At 45.2% G+C, this 21,229-nt stretch overlaps 1 protein-coding gene and 1 long non-coding RNA gene across 2 annotated transcripts in view; one reads left to right on the forward strand and one right to left on the reverse strand.

Moving 5' to 3' along the window:
- DRD1 (dopamine receptor D1) overlaps positions 1–21,229 on the forward strand; it is a 600,123-nt gene that overhangs the window by 377,040 nt on the left and 201,854 nt on the right. The window contains exon 6 of the mRNA XM_085001471.1: positions 15,028–15,403. The gene's annotated coding sequence lies outside the window, so the exon portion shown is untranslated. The remainder of the gene's footprint in view (positions 1–15,027; positions 15,404–21,229) is intronic.
- Positions 13,967–14,918, reverse strand: LOC102167394 (uncharacterized). The gene is made up of 3 exons (XR_308476.4): positions 14,836–14,918; positions 14,405–14,629; positions 13,967–14,215 (listed from the first exon to the last, which is right to left on the reverse strand). It is a non-coding gene; the product is annotated as an uncharacterized LOC102167394 (long non-coding RNA).

Below are 21,229 nucleotides of genomic sequence, written 5' to 3' on the forward strand. Positions count from 1 at the left end.
GATTTACAGCCAAAGGCAACCATCGAAAGGAAGTAATGCTTGAGTTGAATTTGGAATATTAAATAAAAGTTAGCTGGAGAAGAGCGTGAAGGGAGGAGAGGGCATGCTGGGAAGACGTACGGAGCAGACAAAAGCAAGCCAGGCAAGGAGGAGGATGGTGTGCAGAGAACCAGGTTGATGGGCTGGTGGTGTTGGACCGGATGCTGTGAAGAAAGGAGTGGTGGTGAGGCTGGTGGGGCAGAGGGCAGATGGGCACAGGCCTTCCAAGTGGCCCAAAGGGTGTAGACTGCATCTTGTGGGCTCTGGGGAACCATGCAAAGGCTAAGGGGAGTGTTTCTCAATTGTGGATGATTCTGCAGGGACATATGACATTTTTGGCTGTCCATCTGCCGGGGGGGGGGCAGTGGGGGGATGGCGGTGCGTGGTGCTGACCTGCTGGTGACTAGTGGGCAGAGGTCTAGAAGGTTGGCTAAATTTCTTACAGTATAAATACAAGCATCCCAGAGTGAGGAATTTTCCATTCCAAAGATGTTAACGGTTAAATGGTAATAGTTGAGAAGGCTGCCTGAGGGCAGTGAGTCTCCCGGTCAGATCAATTGCTCTCAGTGATCCCTCCAGTTCCAGCCAAAAACACATCTGCTGCCATGGAGGAGGGCGGCTTTACCAAACCTGTTTATTAGAGTGGGTGTTCATCGCCATCACTGCCCAGTCCCTGGAACAGGGCCGAGAGAGGGTGTCTCACAGACTTGAGTTTTGGGCTTTGCTCTGTGTGGTCACAATGGTCACCTGGTGCAAGATAGGTGCCACTTCATGGAGCCCCGAACCCCGTGTTTAGGGGAGGGTGAAAACATCTGTCCTCACTGTAGAGCACCTCTGGACAGCACGGTTCGGAAGAGAGAAGCACCTGGCCACATTTATTTCCTCTTTTGCTTTAGAAACAAGTAGCCTCAACAGCCAATCGGGTATCTGAGTTTAATAATTGAAAGGCTGTGACTTGAACATCTGTGCATTCATTTTTCCCTACCCTGCAACACTCACTCTGGTTCAGAATTTGGTCAATATAATTTATATCTTGCCTGCTGGTGATGTGTTGGTTTGTTTTTTTTTTTTTTTAATTTTTATTTTTTCCTTTTTATGGCCCCCCCGAGGCATATGGAAGTTCCCAGGCTAGGGGTCGAATCAGCGCTGCAGCTGCCGGCCCACACCACAGCCACGGCCACAGCAATGCCAGATCCCAGCCAAATCTGAGACCGATGCCCCAGCTTGCAGCCATGCCAGATCCTTAACCCACTGAGCAGGACCAGGGATTGAACCCACATCCACACGGACACTATATCGGGTTTTTTAACCCGCGGAGCCACAATAGGAACTCCTTAATATGAACTTTACCCAGGGGTGGTTTACCCAAAATGAAACACACCCATTTGAAGTGTACAGGTGGATGAGTTTTGACAAATTGATATACCGTGTATCTATCACCGTGATCAAGATACATAGCAGTTCCATCACCCCAGGAAGTGCCCTGGTGCCCTTCACAGTCAGTCTTCCTCCCCAGCCCCAAGCAACCCTGATCTGCCTTGTGTCACTGGAGACGATTCTGCCTTATGGAACCGTCCAGTGTGTGATCTCTTGTGTCTGGCTTCTTTCAGCCCAGTGTTCCTGCCATTCATCCGTGCCATCATGAGTATCCATGGTTTGTTCCATTTTATTTCCCGTCGGGTGTACCACGGTTTTTGTATCCAATCACCTGTGGATGGACTTTTGGCCTGTTTGCATTTCTTGTTGTTATAAAGAAAGCTACTATGGACATTTACATATTGCTTAAAGTATTTCAATAGTTTCTCAGTGCATCTAGAATCAAATTTCAGAGCCCTTCTATGTCCTCCAAAGTCCCCTCTGGGGTCTGGATTCGGCCCACCACCCGTCTGACCTCATTTCCTCCATTCTCTTTAGTCTCTCCTCCTTACTCACTGCTTTCCATCTAAGCCATCTTCATCCAGCTCCTCCAATAAGCCAGAATTGCCAAAGAGACACCATCACCCTCACCATAATCCTGCTAGCTCCAAACCAGCTGATTGCAACTGGCTGCCTGCCTGGGATGCGCATTAACCTTCTGGAATCATTAAATCAAACTGATACTTGAGTCCTAATCTCTAGTGAAGCATTTTATTTATTTTAATCCCCTAAGCACTTTGGCTTGACTTTTCCTCTGGGCCTGCCATTCTGGGAGAGCTCAGAGAGCCCACCCTGATCCTTTCTGATTGAAATCCCCCAAAGGCCAAGAGGTGGGGGTGTTTCTAATGATTTGCTCAGCCATGTGACAAGTTATTTTTTTAACCCCATAGTGATGGCCTCTAGCATTAACAGTAGGTGGAAAAATGAAGTTCTCAGGTTTTGCTTCGACTCCAGACTTAATAAACTTGCCTTGAACATCAGTGGCACCTCCATTAGTGATTTCACATGTTATCAAATTTTGTCCTCAAAATAACCCTGTGAGATGGGGCTGTCTTCTTTTTCTGGAGGGAAAACAGAGTGTCTGCAAGCTGTAGTGTGCTGGGCCAGAAATTTCTATATGACAGTCTGCCTTTGTTTTTCATTTGGAAATGTTTATCTTAGCAAATCCCAAATGTGCCTTCTGGTTCCCAATAATGAAACTAGATTCTCTGGATCAACCATCCCACTGGAAACAACAGAAATTACTGCATGACGTCTAAAAAACACACCACCTTTGAAGCATTGATGGACTCAAGGCAATAGGGTTTTTTTTTTTTTTTTTTTTTGCATGCTCACTGTAATGAGACAGGTAGAATTTAAAGGCACCAAACTCAGAGTTCCCATTGTGGCTCAGCAGGTTAAGAACCCGACAGGTCTGTGAGGATGCAGGTTTGCTCTCTGGCCTCACTCAGTGAGTTAAGGATCCAGTGTTGCTGAAAGCTGCAGCGTAGGTCACAGATGTGGCCCCAGTCTGGCACTGCTGTGGCTGTGGAGTAGGTCGGCAGCTGCAGCTCTGATTTGACCCCTCGCCTGGGAACGTCCATATGCCACAGGTTTGGCCCATAAAATAAAATAAAATAAAATAAAATAAAATAAAATAAAATAAAAGCACCAACTGACAAATTGAGGGCATTTGTCACTTCCACTTGGGATCCTATAAAGAGGTGTTGAAGGAAGGAAAAGGGGATCAGAAACCAAGGACGAAACTGAGAATACTTAGAGGTTATCCTCCCCACATTGAATGAGTCTCAGAAGGGTTCTACTTTCAGTTAAGGGAAACCAGATCTAAATTCACACTCCTCTGCCAAGGTGAAGTTCACAGAGTATGGACTTGACACTGAGCAAAGCAGGAGGGAAGGAAATGAAAGGCAGAATCATCTTGAGAGGTTGTGTCTGTAGACCAGCTCTCTTACGGGTGAACCTCCTGGGAAGGCATAGGCTGGGTGTACTCAAGAACCTCAAGCTATGAACTTGGCATATGATAATCCTGACTGGTAGGACCACACGCCCCTGGAAAAAACAAAGGCAGAGGACCTCTTGAGAGAGACAAGTCTCCTGGGGCACTGGGAACCCCCTACAAATGACTTGTTCAAGCGCAATGAACAACGTGCCATCAAAGATAACCAGACATACAAAGAAACAAGATCTATGGATGAGAAGCAAGGGGCAGTCGATATGAACCTACACAGGCTTTAAGTTTTAAAGCAACTATGTTTACCAAGTTTAAAAAAATACACGATAAGAAAACTGGAAAATAACTGCAGGGCGCAGGAGGCGATAAAAAAATAAGGTAGCAGATGTGAACACAAATTCAAATATAACTTCTACAAGTTAAAAAATAATGTAGTAATGAGAAATTAATACTCACCGGGCATTTTGGCAACAGATTGGACACAGCAGATGAGAGAATTAGAGAATAAATTATGTGGGATGCAGCATGGAAAAGAAAATGAATAATACATAAGAGAGGGTAATAAATGAGGTGAATACATTGAGAAGTCCATGTTCAGAGGTCCAGGAGAAGAAGAGAAAGACAAAAGTGCCAACACAATACATAAAGAGAGAATGGGCAAGAAATTTCCAGAACTGATAAAAATCACCTATGTACAGATTTGAGGGGTCTAGAAAATTATAAGCAAAATGTATTAAAAGGAAATCTATATTTAGACATTGCCATGAACCTTCCCAAAAGCAGAGTCAAAGAGAAAGAAATTTTAAAGGCAGCAGAGAAAAAAGACAAATGTTTTTAGGTGAACAGTGGATACATTTACATCTGACGTCTCAGCAGCAAAATGGAAACCTCAAACCAAGTGGAATCTTATTTTCAATGTGCTGAGGGGAAAAAAAAAAAAAAAAAACCACTGCTGGTCTGAAATTTTAGGCCCAGAAGAAATAGAAATATTTTGAAAGACAGGAGGAGGAGGAGAGAGGGAGAGAGAGAGAATGAGAATTGTCATTGAGGAAAACCTCATTGAAGGGAATTCTAAAGGACTCACTACTTGAAGCACAAGTGACCCCAGATGAAAGGTCTGAGATACAAGAACTAAAGAACAGGGAAGGTGTTATACATGTGGGCAAATGGAAATTAACAACGATTACATGAAATAGTTGTAATAATGTCTAAGGGTATTAACATATAAAAGTTTTAATTAAAATATCAAACTACAATTGCATTTCCCTTAGGAGATGGGGAAATGTTGTTGACACTGAGATTTTTATATTTCCTGGGGAAAGAGCAAAGGTTTTGAATAATTTCTACTTTGATAAGTTAATGACATATGATGTAATTTTCAAGTAAACACTGAAGATTAAAAACCAAATGTATTACTTCTAGACTTGCAGAGTGATCCAAAAATAAAAGCAAAAAGGAAGATAAAAAGATAATGGGAGGGAGGTAGAAATCCCAAAGTAATATGAGATAGAACATCCGAGGCAGTGTATTTTGGACTCTAAGAGGAATTCATTGTAAAAAGCATCATTTTATGTACCTTTAATAATGAAAAAATCCATTGAAACTTCTGTAATGCTTTCCTTAATACATAGAATTTTTATTTTGTACTACTGAAAGAGCTTTTCCCAGTTCCTAACTTTGGTCACTATTGTGCATGCAGGAGAAGGAGATCAGAAGTCAAATAAATAGGTTGAGATACATCTCAGGCTTCCTCAATTCAGAATCTATCCTTTCTAAATCTTTTTCTTTTTTTTTTTTTTTTTTTTTTGACTCAGAGTTTTAGACATCTGTGTTCTTCCACACAACATCAAACTCTGTGCTTTGGTTAAGAGCTTGGGTGAAATAGCATTTCATATAAGAGAGCTCCACTGCTGCCTCCAGAGTTTTCTTCCAAGCTGCTGACACCCACTCTACAGATGTGAATGTACAGGCTCAGGCAACGATAACGACAGCACGACTGCTGCTTAGCCAACAGTGAATGTCTACCAACCTCAGAGATGTCAAGATGGAAAAATGTGCACCTAAAAACCAATGAAATATATATCACTAATTACATTAACTATAAATTGAAGAAATCCTTGAGTCAAAAGACTAAGGTTGTTCGTTTAAAAACATCTGTTTTTGGAGTTCCTGCCATGGCTCAGCAGTTAGTGAAACTGACCAGCATTTTGAGGAAGCAGGTTCGATCCCTGGCCTCGTTCAGTGGGTTAAGGATTCGGTATTGCCGTGAACTATGGTGTAGGTCGCAGACACAGCTCGGATCCCACATTGGTGTGGCTGTGGTGTAGGCCGGCAGCTGTAGCTCTGATTGGACACTTAGCCTAGGAACTTCCATATGATGTGGGTGTGGCCCTAAAAAGCAATTTTTAAAAAGCTACAAAATCTGTCAATACAATCTTTCTAAGTGATACAGATATACATAGTTCTCATTATTTGTGTTAGTCATGTTCTGTAAAGCCATTGTGAACAATGAATTAGTGTAGTTTCACTTAAGTTATAGTCTTAGATCCTAAAGACTCATCATGGAAGATTCTGTTTTCTTCTATAAAAGAGAAAATAAGATTCAGAAATGATTTCCCTTAGGCCACTCCGCTAACAAGGACCAGAGATGAGATTCAAATCCCCCAAACCAGCCCCAGAGCCAGAGCTTCTTGCTCTATAATGTACTGCCTCCTCACCATCTCCATCCTCTACTCAGCTCGCTGTGCGGTGGAAGCGGAAGGCACAGAGCACCGCCTTGTTCAGCCTTAGCTGGGAACATGCACATCTAGTGATTCAAATTTTTTATTGCTCCAATCAGGTCCATGAATGACCGTTTTTATGAAGTGTGATAATAATTTCTTGATTATTACATATTGAGCACCATCTTAAAACTGAAGAATATTGATAATTGTCTGAACTGTATCTATAAAAGCTGAGCCAGCCCTGCAGTTTGTCATCAGTCAAAGACCTGGGCAGGGAACGTAGCAAAAAAAGGAGGGGGGAAGGGAGAAAGACAGCAACAAGGAGCCTTCTCTTATGTCTGAATTAGTCCTTTAACAAGGGTACCAGACTCTTTCGTGACACCTACCCTGGATCTACTAACAAAGAGGTGATGCCTTTATCTGAGATTGCCTGCTATGGGGACATGAAACCTCTAGCTTCTTGTGACTTTGTCTTGTCTGAGTATGAACCTGGGTTATAGCAGTAGATGAATAAGCAGACAAAAGCCCTGTCTTTCAATTCTGGATCCAACTGTGTGTGAAGAGTCCACCCTTGGATCTTCTCACCATCAGCTCACCAGCTTACAAGGGTTGAATATCTTTCTGTTGATTGCAGCTGAGTCTTCATACTAGAATACACTCTATCAAATCTGGCCCCAACAATCATAACTGTGAAGTGAATATTTTTATCCCCAGTGTAAAAATGAGAAAATTGGTTACCCAGTTGGTAATTGCTGAGGCCAGAATTCAAATTGAGGTTTGACTCCAGATTATGTGTTGGGGTCCTAACTGCTTTCCAGGTTTTTTTAAACTTTTTTCAGGGTTTAGTGTGAGGCAGAATAGCTTAAGTTCCAGAAAAAGGAGTGGAACTGTCTTCTCTGGGTGTGAGTATGCAATACTGAGGCAAGAGCAAAGCTTGATTTAGTAGCAAGACAGGTGGACTTCCTGGATGTCCCTGGGAGGACTGCACCCCTCTTTTTTAGAGTCGATGGCACTTGAGGGCAAAGCATGTGTTCATGTTGATAATCACTGCACTTTCAGGATCAGCTGAAGTTCTCAGGACATTGCAGGTCTTCAGTAAACATTTGTGGATGGATGAATGAGTGGGTGGATGGGTGGATGGATGTATTTGAGGAAAACATTATAGAGGAGATAATGTTTTTGCTCTAAATTATTCATATGTATTCATATTTTTATATCCAAATATAGCAATATGAGAACTGGTAGTTTTTAGATCCTTCTTTTAGCCTAATTTATCTTTTATTTTTTTATTTTATTTTTATTTTTTCCTGCTGTACAGCATGGGGACCAGGTTACACATACATGTATACATACTTTTTCTTCCCATTGCTGTGTCGCGATGTAAGTATCTAGACATGGTTCTAAATGCTACACAGCAGGATCTCATTGTAAATCCATTCCAAGAGCAATAGTTTGCATCCGTTAACCCCAAGCTCCCGATTCTTCTCCCTCCCTGAGGAGAGAGTATTTGAAGTATAGATTGATATTTGGGAAAGAGGGAAAATGGGGCATGCCAGAGAGAAGAAATAGCTGTCTAAGGTCCTAGAAGTGTTTCTGAAAGAGCAGAGATACCTGTGCATAGGGTGCAGTGAGAGTAGGGGGCTAGATTATGGAAGAACCTTGAATATCACACTGAGTTTGCTGCTTATGCCATAGGAGCAGAAGTTGTCAGAGGCTGGTTAGCAAGGCAGGATGAGCACTACTGGGAAAGATGACTTCAAAGGGGAAGAGGACAGAGCAAAAGAAACCACTGAGAAAGTCACTGCAATATTCAGATGACAAATTCTCTACAGGAGGAGATGTAGAACTTGTGGACCAATTGCATGATGTGGGGCAGTGAGAGGCAGATGTGTAGCAGGGCTCTGGCATAGGCAGATGGTTGGCAAGGTCATTAACTGAGACAGGGAACTCAGGATTGAGCGCAGTTCTTTTTTTTTTTTTTTCCATTTCTAGGGCCGCTCCCTTGGCATATGGAGGTTCCCAGGCTAGGGGTCTAATTGGAGCTGTAGCCACCGTCCTATGCCAGGGCCACAGCAACGCAGGATCCGAGCTGCGTTTGCAACCAACATCACAGTTCACGCCGGATTGTTAACCCACTGAGCAAGGCCAGGGATCGAACCCGCAACCTCATCGTTCCTAGTCAGATTCATTAACCACTGCGCCACGACGGGAACTCCTGAGCGCAGTTCTTTTGAGGCAGATAACCAACAAAATGTTGAGTGCTGATTATGTTCTGGGCATATTCCATACATGATCTCATTCAATTATCATGAGAATAGACTGTCATTTATTATCATTTAAGATCAAAGCGGGTTAGTATCTTGGGCAAATGTGCAGCCCCCATTCTCTACTGATAAAAACTTTTTTAAAATAAAGGTATAGTTTTAATCATATTACTTTTTAATTATAAGGTAACACATGAATACAATGTCCTAAAACATAATTCCACATTATAGATACAACCATATTCATTGGATTTTCCTCATCGTCCCTGATCTTCAGAGAAAATGGACCTTAACAGTGTGGCACACATCCTTCCACACTTTTTTCTATGCAGTTGCCATCTCTGTGTACCCGTGTAAAAGAAAAATGTGTGTGTGTGTGTGTGTATATGAATTTTTATGTGGTATCAATATATTCACCTATTCAAACAATATTCAGTGAATACTTAAAATATACCAGGCATTAGCAAACTTTCTGTAAAGGGCCTGATAGTAAATATTTTAGACTTTGCTGACCATGTATGATCTCCAGCACATAGTCTTCCTTGTTTGTCGTACAATCCTTTAAATAGGTAACAACCACTTTTGGCCGGGGGCTTGGGGCCTCGTTTAGCCTGTGGGGGTCTTATTTTACTGACCCTTTTCTAGGAGACAGGAATGTACCAGAGATGCTCACCACTGTATCCTTGAAGTATTGTCCTCTACTTTTTGTGGTTCTATCTCATTCTTTTTCGTTGCTGCACCGCATTTCTCCCTATGGACTGTAATTGATTTCCAAGTGTAGCTTTCCGACTCACCCTAATACCAGCTGTTGAGGACAGGAACCCTGACAACACCATCTTGGTGTTTCAGGGCTTGGTCCAGTGATCATCCAAAGATAATGGCTCCATTTGCTCTAACCCATACAGGGGAGGTGCCCTGAAAATCTTCGGTGCTTACAAAAAGGCTCCAAGCACTTTACAAAGTGCTTTGAAAGTACCCTCGAGGTGATACTCTTCACAGGAAACCTGGTGAGACAGGGATTTATCTCCATTTTTAAAGTGAGAGAATGAAGACTCTGAGAGGCAAAGCCATTTTCCCCATATTCTCACAAGAAGTAGATGGAAAGCACAGAGATGGGGGACTCTGCGGTCTGTCCTGGTGAACACTGTCTTTCTGTGTGTCGCCCATGGGCATCTAGCATCTCATGCTCCCTAAGTGCCCTACCTCTCACGCCATGAAAATACATAAGGCCGGGTCAGAAATACCGGTGGAGCTTCCCTGACATTCTGAACAAGTGGACATAACGCCCTTGTTAATTAGCCAGGTGACCTTTGAACATCCCTTCTCACCCTTTCGGTGACAAACAAACTGACCTAGACATTCAGAAACTCAGAACTCAGTCAGCGCTGTGGCCCATCTAGGCCAGGAACATAGTCCCCATGCAATTTCTCCAAAAATCAGGGGGCCACTGACTAGGTGGTTTATCATTCTTCATTTTATGAAAACTTTCATTCATGCATTTATTAATTGAAGCAATACCTCATCCTTTTTCATTTCTACTTTGTATGTGTGGTTTTTAGAAATGTTATTGGCGTATAGTTGACTTACAATGTTGTATTAGTTTCAGGTGTACAGCAAAGTGAATCAGTCATACATATACACATATCCATTCTTTTTTCCCATGTGAGTGATCACAGAATATTGAGTAGATTTCCTTGTGCTATACAGTGGGTCCTTGTTAGTTATCTATTTTATATATAGTAGTGTGTATGTGTTTATCCCCACTCCCAGTTTCCCCTTTGGTGGCCATAAGTTTGATTTAGAAATCCATGAAGTTGTTTCTGTTTTATAAATAAGTTCTTTGGTATCATTTTTATTAGATTCCACATATAAGTAATATCATATGACTTTGTATGGTTTTTTTTTTTTTTTTTTTTTTTTTTTTTGGCTGCCAGTGCAGCATATGGAAGTTCCCAGGCCAGGGATCCAGTCTGAGCCAGAGCTTCAACTTAACACCATGGCTGCAGCAATGGCAGGATCCTTCACCTACTGCACTGGGCGAGGAATTGAACCAGCACCTCCAGAGGGATAAGCCAGTTCATTAACCCTGTGCCACAGCAGGAACTCCACCTTGTTTGTGTTTTAAAGTATAAAATACATTAGTACAGTGGTACAGGCATACAATGTATGAGGTAAAAAACACACTGAAGGAAGAGCTCACTCTTTGCTTTTGTTTTTTTAACTAATAGTGCTATACGATTGAAAATATTCAGACATGGAGTTCCTGTCGTGGAGCGGCGGAAATGAATCTGATTAGGAACTATGAGGTTGCAGGTTAGATCCCTGGCCTCGCTCAGCGTGTTAAGGATCTGGCGTTGCTGTGAGCTGTGGTGTAGGTTGCAGTTGTGGCTCAGATCTGGCATTGCTGTGGCTGTGGTGCAGGCCGGCAGCAACAGCTCCGATTAGACCCCCTAGCCTGGGAACCTCCGTATACCACTGGCGCGGCCCTAAAATGTCAAAAAGAAAAAGAAAAGAAAAGATTCAGACAGCACTGGGGGAATATTAGAGACTCAGGGAACTGGTTACCCTTCCTAGAACCTCCGCAGACCTGGGTATATTTCTCATTCAAGCATGTATAATGTCCTAAATGATTGTACAGTATCATGATGAAGAAATCAGGCTTGGACACCTGAGAGACTTGGGTTTGTATTCCAGCCCCACTCCTTACTATCTGAGGGACCATGGTCCCAAGCCTCTCAGGTCCCAGTTGTAGGAATTCCACTGGCTGATGCATGAAAAGCCCTAAGAAGAGTACCCAGAGGAGTCCAGAACATCCATTATCCCCATCAGCCTTGCCAGGCTGAGACCAGTCTCCCCAGGGCTAGCTCGGTGGTCTACATCTAGCAAGCTAGCACATGAAAGTATGCTGGTAAAATCTCACAGGGGGGTTCTCTCCACCCCCCACCAAATACCAAATGCCTCATCAGCAAATGGAGCCACATTCAGCTGTCCCCTGTTTAAGCCCAGAGATGCATATGGTGCAGGAAATCCATTCCATCCCATCTCAGGTGTTAATTCCAAGCTTCTAACAACCCAAAGCTCTGAAACCACACCAAAGAGAAGAAATTACACTATTTTTAGCAATATTTTGACAGCTCTATTACCAGACAATAATCTTCTTCCCAGCCACCAGCTGATCACCACTTGCCACCAAACAGACTGGCCTCTGGTTCTGCAAGGATAGTGACAGCAGAGATGGGAAAATGGTTTTCTTTTCTCGGTGAAAATCCCAAAGAATAGGGTCACTGGCTTTATGGTGGTCTCCGCTAAGCCTTCTGCTCATCATCCTGTGGGAGTCAGACGTTCTTTTCTGTTTTAACCTGCAAAATCATTCGAGGAGCACAAAATGGTGAGCGAGCCTAAGAACCAGCTGGGCCCCCTGGCCACTCAGGTTCTCACTGCAAGCAAAATAACTGGACTGGAAACGAAACCCTTGGAAACGTCAGGACCAGGTGGAACACGAGTAGCTTGGCCAGTTATTCTGTCTCTAATTATTACTTATGGGACTTGTGCTGTACTTGTGTGCAGCTAACCACAGGCTCCCTTGGACACAGGGAGCCTTTTGATATTCAGAAATGTAGAGCTCATAATTTAATCACCAGTCCCTGGGTTCAGGGAGCCCCAGCTCCAATGCTCATTGATGCAGGGCCAATAGGGCATGCCCAGCAGAAGGGCGTTTGTGGTGGGCTGGCCGGGCCTGGACTTGTACCCCTTCCCAAGTGACATCAACCCACCTCCACTCTATGGAATTAGCAGTTACTCTTTTTTTTTTTTTTTTTTTTAAGGGCTGCACCTGTAGCATATGGAAGTTCCTGGGCTAGGGGTCATATAGGAGCTGCAGCTGCTAGCCTATGCCACAACCATAGCAAAACCAAATCTGAACTGCATCTTCGATCCACGTCTTGGCTTGCCACAGCGCCAGATCCTTAACCCTCATGGACTCTATGTCAGGTTCTTAACCCACTGAGCCACCACAGGAACTCTTCCAGGACAAAGATTATGTTGGGCTCTTAACCCACTGAGCCACAATGGGAACTCTTCATCACCTTTCTTCAATATTACCCAAAAGCCGTTCCCACATTCTTGCGCATGATAGACTTGATATTTCAGAAGGGGGAGAGTGTTTGAGAAAGTGGATGTCACAGCCAATGCCAACCCCATTAAATGCAGTTTAGGTGGCATTTTCCCCCCAAACCCTCCAGCCACCCCGACCTGCTGCATTCTGGAGATTTTGCTGCTGCCTCACCTGGCCTGGTCCCAGCTACCTCCCAGCATGCTGGCTCCCCTTTTCTCTCTCCTTGTGTTACCAGTTACACTTTTCCCATCCAATCCCTTTCTCTGCAAAGCAACAAGTAAAATTCTCTCCTTGCTTCAGATCTTAGCAGTAGCTGCCACCCAGAGCTTTGACGTTTGCCGGGGCATTTTTCTAATGGCCAGGCTCTCCCTAACAGGTCTTTAGTGCCAACTGGTAAGACTTTATGCAGATATTTATTATTATTTTTAAATTATCACCATCATCATCAGTGCCACCATTGTTATCATCACCAAAACCATCATTGCCACCATCATCATCAGTATTATGATATTCTATGGTGGGAGGCAGCATTTCATGATGGATGGGACACAGGCTCTGGAGCCACACAGGAGTAGATTAGAATCCCAGCTCCCCCATATACCAGCTATGTAAGCTGAGGCAAGATTCTTAATCTCTATATGCCTCAGATCAGTCAGATGGTGGTAATAATCATTCCTACCTCACTGAGTTGAATTAAAAATTAAACCACGTGGAGTTCCCATTGTGGCTCAGTGGGTTAAGAACCTGACTAGTATCCATGAGGATGTGGGTTTGATCCCTGGCCTTGCTCAGTGGGTTAAGGATCCGATGTTGCTGTGAGCTGCAGTGTAGGTGGCAGACGTGGCTCAGATCTGGCGTTGCTGTGGCTGAGGCTTAGGCTGGCAGCTACAGCTCTGATTGGACCCACTGGCCCAGGAACTTCTATGTGCCATAGGTGCAGCCCTAAAAAGAAAAAAAAGAATGGGCAGAGCTCAGTGTGCCAGGCTGGCAGGGCTAGTCCACCTGTCATCACAGCTAAATACTTATTTTGTGAACACCATCATCAGAAAACTATGTTATCTGTTTATCCTCAGAATTTCTTCTTTTCCCTGACTCTAGTATGCAACACTTGAGACTTCAAAGAACCCATTGTCAACTAAAATTTATGACTGAATAAACAAAAGCACGACTTAAAAAGAAAACAGGACCCCAGCATGTTTTTCTTCCAAAACACTGATCTTCAAGTTCTGAGCTCCTGCCTGGTCCATGTGGGCTTCTTCCCTAAATGCATGGCCTTCCACAAGGCGGCCTCAGACCTGCAGGCCACATGAGGGGTTTCCCATGTGCAAGGATGTACCTTTTATTTTCAAAGCTGGGCCAACTTCACAGAAAAAGAACAAAATCATCTAACTAAAACTTAAAAACTAAACAACTCACCTAAGAACAAGAAGAGCTGACAACTTTAATATATATCTCACATGAGACTAAATGTGTCATTTATTACAGAAATCAGGAACCCACCAACATATCAGAAACTCCAGGAACACTGGCACCCTGGGGAGATGAGGCCCTGGTCCCGTTAACCACCTCTAGCTCCCGTCCAACCGATCTGGGTCCTGCTGCATCCTGTTTTCCAGGGAAGAAACTGAGGCATTTGGCTGGAGTGATGGTCAAGGTCACCGGCCAGGCGGCCTCTCCTCCCGGCCTGGTCTGGTTCGAAGGCACACACCTGGGAGGAGAGGAAGAATCTGAGTGTGTTCCCGGGTCCACGTTCCAACACCACAGCGCCCACAATGAACAGCCAGAAGTCTCTGACCTTAGGGCTCACCCCGATTGTCACTGGGGCTGGGTTCTCAGACATGTGCAGGTCCCTGTGCAGCAGCCCGCAGCGCCTCCACCACCACCTCCTCACCCTCACCTTTGTCTCTATCCCTCAGCTCCTTCCTCTTCCTTCTCTGGTCTTGGCCTTGTCTTGGCCCCCAGGGCACAGGTACTCCAGGATAAACCTGGTCTGGCAGCTGTGGACCATCTGCAGGCACTTGTCCTGCAGCCTGGTTCTTTGGAAGCAGGTCTCCTTGAGCTTGGGGCAGTCGGCCAGATCTGCTGGGATCTCGCTCCGATGGTTGTTGGACAGACCTGGCGTCTGCGAGAGAGACCCAGGCACGTCAGACCCGTGAGCGCCAGTCTGGTGCCAGGACAGGGAAGGGACCCCGCTGCCCTGGGACCCGCTTTCCTGAGGCTGCCTAACCCGGTCTCAGCACCAGCCTCTCTTCCCCTGCCTGGTGCCCAGCACTGATAGGGCCAACAGGGGCTCCTCAGAGGGTCAGGTGCGCGTGGACTCCCACTAACCTCTCTAAAATTCCAATCTTCCCTTGTCACAGCTACAGAAAAATCTCAGATCAATGGCTCCGTCGGACGGAAAAAAAAAAAAAAAAAGACAGCAAAGCATGACGGGAATGTTCGGTTATGAACAGATAAGAACTTTAGGTGAAACATAGATTCTCCACAAAATGGGGCTAAGATTTTTTTTTTTTAAATTAGGTGAGCAAAGAAAGAAAATACAGCACGAGTAAAACAGCATCCCTCTTCCTGTTGAGATGCGAAGGCGCCAGCACACTGCGCTCCATGTTCTCATACTCCGCGTGTGCAGACAGATGGCGAATCCGCGTCGATGCTGGGATGGGTTCTGGGCCCTGCATGATGATGCGAGAAAAGGGAATCGAAGTCGGGTCCACTGCCGTCTGCACTGTAAGGAGGTTCCTGAAAGCCTGCTGCCCACGAGACGGAACCTTCTATGATTGCTGCTGATGAAGGCTCTCCCCAGCGTTGCTTATGCAGTGACAGCAAGCAAAACGGCCACCTCACACAGCGGCTTCCTCGGAGTGGGGAGGAGGGACATCGATGGAGCATCTCTGAGGTAGGTTGGGGTCCTCACACCAGCATGGCTGTCCTGGGGCACAGGGCCCCTCCCAGGAGACACAGCCGTGCCCCCTCTGCTCTTTCCCAGCTTGACTGTCCCAGTGGTGCAGCAGCCGGGGCAGCATCCTGCGCTGCATGTAAATGGCTTTTTGTTTGCTTGTTATTTATTTATTTATTTTTTCAAATGAGATGTAGTTGATTTACAGTGTTGTGTTGGTTTCAGATAGGCAGAGGAGTGATTCGGTTTTATGTATATATTCTTTTTCAGATTTTTGTTCATAGTTTATTACAGTATGTCGAGTCACAGTTCCCTGTGCTATACAAAAATAAAATAAAATAAAACAATACAAATAAAAACAAAAAACAGCAGTTTCCACTGTGGCCCAGTGGAAACAAGTCCAACTAGTATCCATGAGGATGCAGGTTTGATCCCTGGCCTCACTCAGCGGGTCAGGGACCTGTGTTGTGGTGAGCTGTGGTGTAGGTTACAGACGTGCCTCCGATCCCGAGTTGCTGTGGCTGTCGTGTAGGCTGGCAGCCATAGCTCCGATTGGACCCCTAGCCTGGAAACTTCCATATGCTGCGGGTACAGCCCTAAAAAGCAAATAAATAAATAAATAAAAATAAAAACAACCCCCCCCCTCGGCACAGCTCCTGGTAGAGTCAGATGGTCGATAAATGGTGGCTGGTATTATCATTACCACATACAGGCTCCTGTCCAGCTCACTGGCCTGAGTCCAGGTATATAACATGTGTATATGTGCAGCTCTTCACACATGGCAGGCACTCCTGGGGTTCCCATTGCACTTTTTAGCATCTGCTTCATTGATACCGATGATAGGCATTCATTTCTCTTGTCCTTTCAATGACTCTGTAGTGTCTTTAAAGGGAGGGAGTCACCTTCGTCATCTCATGTTTGCGGATCGAATCAAATTGTTTATTCTGAAAGCAAGGGAGCATGACCCCATCAGAGGTCTGAGTAGTTAGTTCTTTCCGTAGCACAGGGAAAATAGGAGGTGTTGGGAAGGAAGATGGGTGCTCTGGTATGGTTGCCATCACCCCCAAAACATTGCCTCTGTAGAAAAATGCCAATGCAGCCACTGTCTGAGGATGCCTTCTGTGTTTTCTGGAAAAATTACCATGGTTAGACTGAATCCCAGTGGGTAGGTACATGACACTAAGGGTCTTTGAACGAATGGATAAGTGAATGAATGAATAAATGAGTGCATGAACATTTCACCCATTTTGTCACTTGGCACTCTTTATATAAAGGCCTTCTTGAAAAACTTTTCCCAGATTCTAGGACCCAGAAAAGTCTGTTTCTGCTGCAGTACTAGAAGTTTCTTTTTCACTGGCATCCTGCCCTTTTTTTTTTTTTTTTTTTTTTTTTTTGTCTTTTTGCCATTTCTTGGGCTGCTCCCGTGGCATATGGAGGTTCCCAGGCTAGGGGTCCAGTCGGAGCTGCAGCCACCAGCCTATGCCAGAGCCACAGCAACGCGGGATCCGAGCCACGTCTGCGACCTACACCACAGCTCACGGCAACGCGGGATCCTTAACCCACTGAGTGAGGGCAGGGACTGAACCCGCAACCTCATGGTTCCTAGTCAGATTCATTAACCACTGAGCCACGACGGGAACTCCTATTTTTCCTTTTCCATTTGTAAGCCATGAAGCTTTGCATTTTGTACTCATTCTCTTATTTAATTCATCAGTGAAGGAGAAACCATGTTATTTTCCACTTTACAGACAAGGAAACTAATGTGCATATATATAATATATATATAATATATATTTTAATCTGTTCCAAGACATAAACTGTAGGGAGGTAGGAACCTGGCTGATCCTTTGTGCCCTTCTCAGCCTCTGTCAGGACCTGGTACAGATGTTCAATATATAATTTATGACTTATGGATGTATTGATAGCCAGAATGAAACATGCCTTCCCCCAAAGCAAATCATTAGCATCTCCCCAGTGGGGTGAATGAGGTCATGGAGCTCTGAACCCCAGATAAGTTGGACTCTGCCAAGGGCCACCCCAGCCTGCAGGACTGATGTCCTTACATGGACTGGTCGGAGAGGTACATAGATGGAGGTCAGCTTGTCCAGGACCGTGTCTCTGAGCTGGGCTGCACAGTTCTGTGGGGTCTGGGGCACAGAGCCTTCTTGCTGGGGCCAAACCCCCCTCCAGTGTAGGTCTGAGTGCCCCTCCATTGTAATTTTCATTTTCTTTCTCTGCTCTTCCCTCCAGAAGATCGTGGGCGCTTTTGTGGACAGTTATAGAGTAGAAGCCAATGAGAGGAAGGAAGGAGGGAAGGCAGGAAAGAAGGAAGGAAGAAGAAGGGAGGGAGGGGAAAAGGAAGGAAAATGGGAAGGAGGGAAAGAAGAGAAGCGGGGAGGAGACGGGTAAGGGATGGTATGAGCTATGAGGAGGCTCACATATCCCACTAACACTTTGGCTTAAAAAGTATAATCAGGCGTTCCTGTTGTGGAAACAATCCAACTAGGAACCATGAGGTTGCGGGTTCAATCCCTGGCCTTGCTCTGTGGATTAAGGATCTGGCGTTGCTGTGAGCCATGGTGTAGGCCGGAGGCCATAGCTCCGATTGGACCCCTAGCCTGGGAACCTCCATGTGCTGGGGGGTTGGGGGCGGGGGAGGCTAAAAAGCAAAAAAAAAAAAAAAAAAAAAAAGTATAATCATTCCTTGATAGGAATGAAGAATAAGAATCCTGGGGCAAATGAGCCAAAGGAACTTTTAGGAAAAGAGAATGAAGAGCTAAAACCAGGCTGGGGGAGGGAAGGCAGGCTGGCAAAGACCAACCTGGGGACCCTGCCCCAAAGCCACAATTAGTCCTCCACTCCAGAATGCACTCTGTGTTAGGCCCGTTTTTCCATTGCTGCTTTATACTCTTTCTGTACTGGGGGCTGATTAACTTCAGCCAGAAGTGCCGCTGGCAGCTGAAAACTTAAAACAAAGGCTCTGTACAAAAGAATCGTGTTCCCCCTCCCCTTCATTTATTTGAAATAATTTTGCCCTCCTTAGTCCCGTATGGTTCCTGCATAAATTACTCTGCACGACCAGCCTGCCGTGAGCATGCTTGCCTGACTGCCTCCGCTCCCCTTCAAATCTGCCAGTTAAGCTTTAAGCATCTTGAAAACGTATTGTCTGGAATGAAACAACCAATTATGCTTTCAGGTTTTGTGGCATAATATCGCAGAAACCAGCAATTACAGAATCAGAGTGGCATCAAATGGGGGTAGAAGGGAGTTAGCACGGATTATTCTTTAAATAGCAGTTACATGAACTCATAATAAATAGGTATTAAGTGTTAAATGTATGATAAGTAATTCTTGACAATGCAATTATCCAAACAGAAGAGGGGAAAGTGGCAAAAATGGCATATTGTCAAATTCTTTGTGCACTGCATGCTCAGTTAGACTGAGACGTGAAGGGAATTTGTCTTTGTTCCAGCTAGCCGTGGGGGCAAGAGGACAGATGTGGGCACCAAGGGGCATTCGACTGGTTCCTAAGAGATGGCAGGGCTTCAAAAGAGCAAAGCCTTTTCCCCTGGGGCAGGATATGGCTGACCAAAAAATTCCATGGCAACAAGCTCTGCTTCATGCAAAGCTACCTAATCAGACATACATTTAGGAATTCTTTGATGTGAAATAATGTGCAGGTAAGTCTATAGCCTGGTGCTTGGCAGACAGCAGGTGGGTAGAAAATGTTTGTTGAATTTATGTGGCACTTAAAGGCAGGGCTGCTATGTGGCTGCATAGGTTGTGCACTGAACAATTCCAGGGAAGAACATTCATATGGATATGATGTGAACAGCTCCCCCTTGGACTTGGGAGATGCTGTGGCCTTGCTTAGAAGGCAAGGTAGAATTTATATCTGTGAACTTATACTTCAGCTTAATTCTCACCAGAGAAAATCAACTTTCGATTCAGTCAGTGGTTTTCAGCACTGAAAATTTAATGATTTAAATTTAATGATTAAAATGGAGGACATATGTCCAGACTACTTGAAGTCAAATTCAAGTTTCCCTTATCAGCTGTATATCTTTGGGAAAATTACTTAAATTTTTCTGAACCTCTGTTTTTCTAGTTACAACCTGTGGCTAAAGAACAGTATTCCCCTCATAGCATAGGTATAAGGATTAAATGACATGATACATTAATGAGTTTGTCAGCATCCATACAACTTCTTCCCTTTTCTTCATGGACATTCAGTTAGACTATATTTTTTCGGGCCCTGGCAGTTAGAGGTGGCCATGTGCCTGAGTTCGGGCCTGTTGGATGTGAATAATAAAAGTGAAGCAGCCTAGCAGGGCCTAGAGGAGCCAGCAGAGAACCCCCAAATCCTGGGGGCATGATAGAGCCACAGATGGAAGGAGCTTGGCTCCCTGGAACATCATGTGGAGGAGAGGTCTCTGCCCACCAGGCGCCCTGGCTGAGAAATCAACCACTGTTGTCACAAACTACGGAGATGAAGGGTTGATTGGTTAGAGCTCTCACCATTACTTTAATACATTTAAAGAACAGTGTGTATGTTTTAACCATATTGCCTTGGGCGAGGTATGAGAAGGCCAGACAGATCAAGAAGAAACCAGAAAGGGTGGGTCACTAGCACCCTACCCTCAGTCACTCAAGGGAGGCACAGGAGTCAGTCAGGAGGCAGGAGGACAGAGAGGAACTGTGGACAAGCACCCTTAGTGTGGTTTCTAGGAAGGGACATACAAGGGAGAGTCAGTAGGTGAAGGATTAGCTGGTTTGAGTGATTTCAGCAGGCTCTGGGGTCTAGGTGCTGTCCCTAGTAGTCTGGTACCCAGTCCTGGGACAGTTAGGACTGAGGGATATTGTCTAGAGTGGGAGCGCATGATCAGGAAGGTGGTCGGGCTTGTAGACAAAATCATCTGCTTAAGAAGGGAGACCAGTTGGCTTCTAGCCCCGGGGCCCCAGTAACTGGGTAAGACAGCACTTATAAGAACTGCCCTGGAGTTCCCGTCATGGCTCAGTGGTAACAAATCTGACTAGCATCCATGAGGGTGTGGGTTTGATCCCTGACCTGGCTCAGTGGGCTAAGGATCCAGCCTTGCCAGGAGCTATGGTGTAGGTCACAGTTGCAGCTCAGATCCCATGTTGCTGTGGCTGTAGTGTAGGCCAGCAGCGGCAGCCCTGATTAGACCCCTAGCCTGGGAACCTCCATATGCTGCAGGTGTGGCCCTAGGACAGAGCCCTGAAAAGTCAGCTACTCTTCCGAGCAGTAGTGGCATGGAGGCGACATGCTGAGCATCCAGAGGAAAAAACTGTATGTTGTTCTGCCCGTTCAGACAACTGACCTACCCTGTGGAAAGATGACTGGAGCTTCTGAGAGGCAAGCTCTGCAGAGGACAGGTACTCAAAATTGCAGGGCGATCTATAGCCCTGGGCTTCCATGTAGCTGTGATGCTGGACAGACCACATGGAGAAGGCTCATGGAGGGACCAGGTGAAGAGGGAGACACTCTGAGATGACTCGGAGAAAGTCAGAGGCCCAGCTGAACTCAGCCTCTCAGCCATTTCTACCCTGGGTCCAGATACAGCATTTGCTCTGGAGAAGCAAGTCACCATGTTGTAGGTGGCCCACATAGTGTGTAAATGCATTCTCCTGCCACCTGTCATGTCAGGGATCCTGGAAGCACATTCTCCAGCTTCAGTGGAGCTTTCAGATGACTGCAGCTCTGGTTGGCAGCTTTACTGAAGCCTCGTGAGCCAGAACCCCCAGCTAAGCTGCTCCTGGATTCTTGGTCCTCAATGTCTATTGTTTGAAAAATAGTGGTGTCCC

Source organism: Sus scrofa, chromosome 16, assembly GCF_054392235.1.
Source record: "Sus scrofa isolate SSC_HxYL_T2T_F1_AM1 chromosome 16, Sscrofa_HxYL_maternal_Yorkshire_Landrace_v2.0, whole genome shotgun sequence".
Taxonomy (NCBI): domain Eukaryota; kingdom Metazoa; phylum Chordata; class Mammalia; order Artiodactyla; family Suidae; genus Sus; species Sus scrofa.